The sequence below is a fragment of the Humulus lupulus genome, chromosome 9 (assembly GCF_963169125.1).
Source record: "Humulus lupulus chromosome 9, drHumLupu1.1, whole genome shotgun sequence".
In the NCBI taxonomy this organism is placed as follows: domain Eukaryota; kingdom Viridiplantae; phylum Streptophyta; class Magnoliopsida; order Rosales; family Cannabaceae; genus Humulus; species Humulus lupulus.
The window spans coordinates 53,172,927-53,179,534 of NC_084801.1; the positions used below are offsets into that span (position 1 = coordinate 53,172,927).

The 6,608-nt window shown below is 35.9% G+C and overlaps 1 non-coding gene across 1 annotated transcript; it reads right to left on the reverse strand.

The window, feature by feature from the left end:
* Positions 1-6,089: 6,089 nt before the first annotated feature.
* LOC133802733 (small nucleolar RNA R71) lies at positions 6,090-6,196 on the reverse strand. The gene has a single exon (XR_009877478.1). It is a non-coding gene; the product is annotated as a small nucleolar RNA R71 (small nucleolar RNA).
* Between the last annotated feature and the right edge of the window lie 412 nt (positions 6,197-6,608).

Genomic DNA, 6,608 nt, shown 5'->3' on the forward strand with positions numbered 1-6,608 from the left:
GAGGTGTTCGCCATTCTAGTAGTTTATGATTAGTTCACCATTCAGTCGAGCTATCTTGTACATCCCTGGTGGTATAACCTCCTCCACAAGGTATGGCCCTTCCCAGTTAGGTCCTAATACCCCTGCCGTAGTGTCCTTAGTGTTTAGGAATACCCTCCCGAGTACTAAGTCCCCAACCTGGAACTTTTTATCTTTCACTCTGGAGTTGAAGTATCTGGCCACTTTTTGTTGATGGGCTGCTACTCTGAGACTTTCCTTTTCTCGTCTTTCTTTGATTAAATCGAGTGACTCTTCTATTATTTAATGGTTCCTCCCCTGATCGTATGTCTCCCGTCTATGCAATGGGGGAGTGAGTTCAACTGGCAACACGGCTTCATACCCAAATGCCAAAGAGAATGGCGTATGCCCTGTCGCCATTCGCGCCATCGTTCGATGTGACCATAGGACCTCCGGAAGTAATTCTGGCCAGGCTCCTTTGGCTTGTTCAAGGCATTTCTTCATAGTGCCTCTGATAGTCTTCTTCACTGCTTCTACTTGGCCATTAGCTTGGGGGTGTGCTACCAAGGAAAAGCTCTTTGTGATTCCATGCCTCGTACAAACTTCGATGAACATATCACTGTCGAATTGAGTCCCATTTTCTGAGACTATCTTCTTTGGTAGGCCAAATAGACATATGATATTCTTCACCATAAATTCTAAGACTTTCTTTGAGGTTATGGTGGCAAGCGATTCTGCTTCAATCCATTTGGTGAAATAGTCCACAGCTACAACAACAAACTGGACTTCTCCCCTCCTCATGGGTAGCTTTCTGATTAGGTTGATCCCCCATACAGCAAAGGGCCAAGGGCTCTGCATCTGTGTTAATTTTTTAGGTGTCGCTCGGGCTATCTTGGAGAACATCTGGCACTTGTGGAATCTTCTGACATACTCCATCGAGTCTTCATTCATCATCGGCCAAAAGTACCCTTGTCTTAGGATTTTCTTTGATAGGCTTTGCCCCCCAGCGTGATCTCAAAAAAACCCTCGTGTACCTCAGTCATTAACAACTTTGATTGGTCAGGTGTAATGCACCTTAGCAGTGGTAGGGAGTACCCTCGTCGGTACAGTACCCCTTCGACTATCATATATCGCGCAGCTTGTCTCACCAACTTCCTTGCTTTGTTCCTATCGCTGAGCACTACTCCTTGGTTGAGATAGTTAATAATAGGGTCATCCATGTATCTCCTAACTCAACAGGTAGTGCCTCCTGCTCGGTTATGCTTCTTTCCGCCAACTATTCGACGTGAACAACATTTAAGGTGTCTGCGTCATTAGCACTGACAAGCTTGGCTAAGGTGTAATGCCCCGAATTCTCTGGTATGGTTTAATGGCGGGATTAGTAGGCCGGGAGGGCCATACTTGTTTAATTATGCCATTAAATGATAATATGCATGTATATGTGAATTATATTATGATATGATGTTATATGCGTGCATGTGGGTCCACATTTGAATATTATGTTGTTTTGATAATTTGGCCCATTGAGGGTGAATATGTGTATTTGGGTGCATAATGTGATTTGTGAATGAGATTCCATTATTATAGAGATATATTCGAGTTATTCGGCATGAGACGGTCATATATAATGGATTAGCGGTTTTGTCATAACGGGGTCAATTTTGGGGTAATAGAAATGTTTGTTTGATGATAAATTGGGAATATTTGAGATCAGGAGGAAATTTTGGAGGTTTTGACTATAATGTCCTCGGGGGTGTTTTCGGGACCCTGAGCACTAGGTTTTATTTGAGGTTACTTAAGTTTGAATTAGCTTATCAGATAGAACGTACGTTAGAAATCCTCTCGTTCTCCCTTTCGTTAGTTCGTTTTACCGTTTGAGCATTTTCGAAGAAATCTCGAGTTCTAGGAGTCGGAATCAAGCAAGGATCGAGGCATAGCGATCCTAGGAAAGATTAGAAGCTTCTTAACTGAAGGATTTGACAGAAAACAACCCAATCGAAGGTAATCGAAGTTTAAGTTTTGAGTTTTTCGAGTTTCTAAGCTTTGAATTAGATTTTGTAATTGTTGAGTTTTTGGTTGGTTTGAACCTTGGGTTTTGAGGGTTTTGGAGTATTAGGAAGCTTGGGAACTTTGTTTTGATGATTGGGGAATGTTTAGGGATGATTTTGGAGGCTTTGGAGTGCTTAAAACACGTTTGGGAATGGCCCAGAGTTGGGGGCCGCGGCCCTGTTCTTAGGGTGCCGTGGCCCTGCTTTGAAGAAGCAGGTGGGGGTTTTGAACCTGCTGGGCGCCGCGGCACTTGCTTCAGGAAGTTCTGGGGGCCGTGGCCCAAGGTGCCAGGGCCGCAGCCCTTGCCCAGTTTTCACCCCGTTTGCATGTTTTGACCCCGGGAACTTAGTTATAGGCCTCGCGAGTGTTCCTACTACTTGGATTAGTTTGGATTGATCTTCTGAAGGCTAGATATTGGTTTGGGAACCTATGTTGATCATTATTATTAATGATTTCCCGTGTTTGGTTATGATTAGGTGACCGCTAAAGTACTAAAGGCTGATCGTTCTCAAGGGTCATTCTTTTTATCATTCTATCTCGAATATGAGGTAAGAAAACAGTGTATGAATACAATTGGACCCTGTATATGTATATGACATCCGTGATTGTTATTGAGGCATGTTGGTTGATAAATGTGGACATGGATTGCATATTATATGCTAGCGAATGTTGTATACTTGTATATGTACTGAGTAGTCAGGGATACTGACCTAAGAGTCAGAAATGGCATAACGTCATGAACGCAAGGCCAAATGAAGATTAAATCTGATAACTCTACAAAATAGAGTTATTTTACCATATTTTACATGCTAATTGTTGCTTAGTTCTTGAGTTTTTAATTAACTTATTAAGTTTTTATGTAATTTTTAATTTATTAGTCTTAGTGTAGTTTTCTAGATTTTTATATGTTTTTATAGATATTTTATTATAATATGTTGCAGTTTAATTATTTAAAATTAGTATTGTTAGTTTGAATGCTAAAAATATGATTTTATTGAAATTAAATGTTATGTAAATTAAATTTTAATTAATGTTTTCATGGGAGTTATATGATATATTTTATTAATGAAAATATTTAATTTTAATTTAGTTTATACTTTATTTTGTAGGAAAATTATTTCATTTGTGGCTCTTGAAAAGCAAGGAAATCAAAGGAAAAATGGTAGTTTTGAAAGAAAATAACAAGAAAAATGGTATTTTTCTTAGGCCCAAGGAAGCCTGCCCAAGCCCAGGCCCACGAAGCCTCTCTCCCACAGCCGCCACCTGTCCCAGCTGTTGCCTTCATCACATGGCTGAAGCCTTCACCATTTGGCAATCACCCAGCACGTTCAACTCCACCAGCCTCACAGCAATGCCTTGCACCTTTCCCTCTTCAGCCACATATGCCAACAGCCCATCTTCCTTTCCCAGGCCCAGCTCCGAAGCCCAACTAGCCAGGCCCACTTCTCCACTCCTGTGCCTGGCACCAAGCAGCCACCAGCCCAGCGCATGCCAGCCGCCTGCCACCAGCAGCTTAATAGCTGCATTTTCCCATTTTTTAGCCTAAAATTGCCTAAGTGTACCATTTGTCCCCTATGCTCAAAATGCCACTTTTTACCCATTTTTCTATACATTTTTCACCACAACATCATTATTACACCCTATAATTTACCTCTACATACCATATTTATTTTATTTAATTAAACTAATCAATTTAATTAATTTAAATTGATTATTTTAATAATCTCATTTTTGCTATAAATATGGAGTTTCAAGACCATTTTAGGGTGCTTAATTTTGGGTTACTATCTTCTTTTCTCCCATTTTCTCTCTACCATCCTCTCTTCCATTTTGGGTTTTTCAAGAGCATTTGCAAGTATGTATGTCATTTATTTTGTAATTTCTACTCTAGTTATGTGCTTCTAATCTTTTTCATAAGATTATTAAGATCATGATGAAGCAACTTGTAACTAGGTAATATTTATGTTGTATGTTGATTTCCCTTGTAATGCAACAAGTTTATGGATTTTCTTCTTCATATTTGTCTTTCATCTTTAATATCTCATATTTTGGATTGTTAGATAATATGCACTTTGTTCTTCATTTTGCAAAAACATAATATTCTTTGTGTAAGATGTGTCATTAAATTGTACACATCCATGCTTAGAACAAAAATATTATGTTTTGCCTTATAAATAATGTTCATTGATTTATTTGTTATTTCATTAGATTGATTTACACTAAATGCTTTGAAATTATAATTTTGAAAAGTGAAGAAAAACCCTATCTTTTTAGAAGTAATTTGTGCTTAAAATTATAAATCTATTTAGAAAATGATAGTTTAAATTATTTTAACTATCACTAAAACTTGGGAATCAATATACTAATAAATATTATTAAACTTACATTTTGTGGATTCTAGTATCTTAATAATCTTTTCTTTTAACACTTATTCTCAACTCATTATTGCTTTATTTTTATTCTCTTAAATAGCTTTATTTTTCAATCTTTTATTTTATGTTCATAATATTAAAACTCATCAATCTTTGGAGCAAGGTTAGAATTTATTACTTTTGATTTAAAATAGTTTTCTCTTTTCGATTTTAGATAACTCCTTTGTGTTCGACATCCTTGCTTACACGATCACTATTCTATATGAACGATTCGTGCGCTTGTGATTTATAAATTTTTTAAACATACCCGTTTTGGGTCCATCAAGTTTTTGGCGCCGTTGCCGGGGAGTTGCAAGAAAAAAGAAACGAAATTTATCTCAAGGTTAGGAAATTCTTCTACTAGTTATTTTAATTTTTTGCACTTAAAAAAAACTAAAAAATATATATCTATAAAAACTAAAAAAAAAAAGAAAAAAGAAAATTTGGGATGGTTCTACCACCCATAAAAAAAAACTTACTTATATAGTTATATTTATTGTTTTTCTTTTATATAGTTGACGGCATTTGTGCCTCCTATCTATCTTTTTAATTTTTATAGTCGATGGCACTTGTGCCTCCTAATTTTGTTATAATTTTGTTGTAATTTATCTTGTGTTATTTTTATTTTTGCAAGTTACTAGTTGATGGCAATTTTTCCTCCTAGTCTTCTATCTTATGTTTTAGTTGATGGCACTTGTGCCTCCTAATTTTTACCTTAATTTTGTTATGGTTGATGGCATGCTATGCCTCCCTACTCTTGCCTAAATTTTAGTCTTATTTAATTTTTGTCTTATTTTTTTCTTTGTCTTTTATAATATTTTAGTGTAATATTGTGAAAAATACTTGAAAAAAAAAAAAAAACCTAAATCTTGTCCTTTCACCATAAGCAATTTTTGCTTAAAGGAAATTTGAACAAAATTCCCAATCCGCCTCTACTAATTAACCTCGGGGAGTTGTTAGTAGTGCACGAGTAAGTGGAATCAAATAGGCCTGGGGACAAATAAACCATAAGAATTATATTGTTGTGAAATCTCTAAAAATTCTAAGTATGCTTTGTGGTTGCAGTTTTAACTGATCTTCCACATCAGAAAATTGCTTGTTTGAGATTATCTTTGTTGCCTTGTTTGAGAAAATTGTATGCATCATTGGGAACGTAACTCTAAAAAACGATTAGTAAAAAGACGTTTATCTTTGTTTGAAATTGAAAGTGTTAGTAAAAATTTGAGCATCATGGAACCTATTGCTAATATTGTTGATGAAAATGTTGTGCCTGAAAAAACTTTGCTTGAATATTTTGCACCTATTTCATCTAATGCTCCTTCATGCATTGTTTTACCTACAACTTCTGCTACTCATTTTGAACTTAAACCAGTGATCATTCAATTGTTGCCATCTTTTTATGGGTTAGATAAAGAGGATCCTTACATGCATGTCAAAGATTTCTTAGAAATTTGCTCAACATTTAAATTTCAAAAAATTTCTGATGAGTCGGTCAAACTAAGATTGTTTCCTTTTTCATTAAAAGACAAATCAAAAGCTTGGTTAAATTCCCTTCCCACGGGGTCTATAACTACTTGGGATCAACTTTATAATAAATTCTTACTGAAATTTTTTCCTATGTCTAAAACTGATAGTCTAAGGAGAGAAATCTCCAAGTTTTTTCAAAAAGATAATGAAGAGTTTTATGAATGTTGGGAAAGATTTAAAGATTTATTATTAAAATGTCCTCATCATGGTTTTGAAAAATGGAGACTTGTAAAATATTTTTATGATGGTTTGACTCCCTCTAATCGTCAAATGATTCAATCTATGCATACCGGAAAATTTTTAAAATTTCAAGGACAAGAGGCATGGGACGCCCTTGAAGATTTATCTGTCAATTCACAACAATGGAATTATTTTGATCCTAGGTCTAGGTCAACTAATTCACCAAAAAGAGTAGGAAGGTATGAAGTAAAAGAAGAATTAGACTTAAGAACATCCTTAGACAAATTAGCGAGAAAAGTAGAAGCTTTAGCCATAAGCCAAACTATAAACTCTCCAATACAACCAAGAAAAGATGTTTGTTCTATATGTTCTAGTCCTTGCCATAATGCCCAATCATGTCCTTCCTACCAAGAAGCCTTTTCTGAGGAGGCCAATGCACTTCAT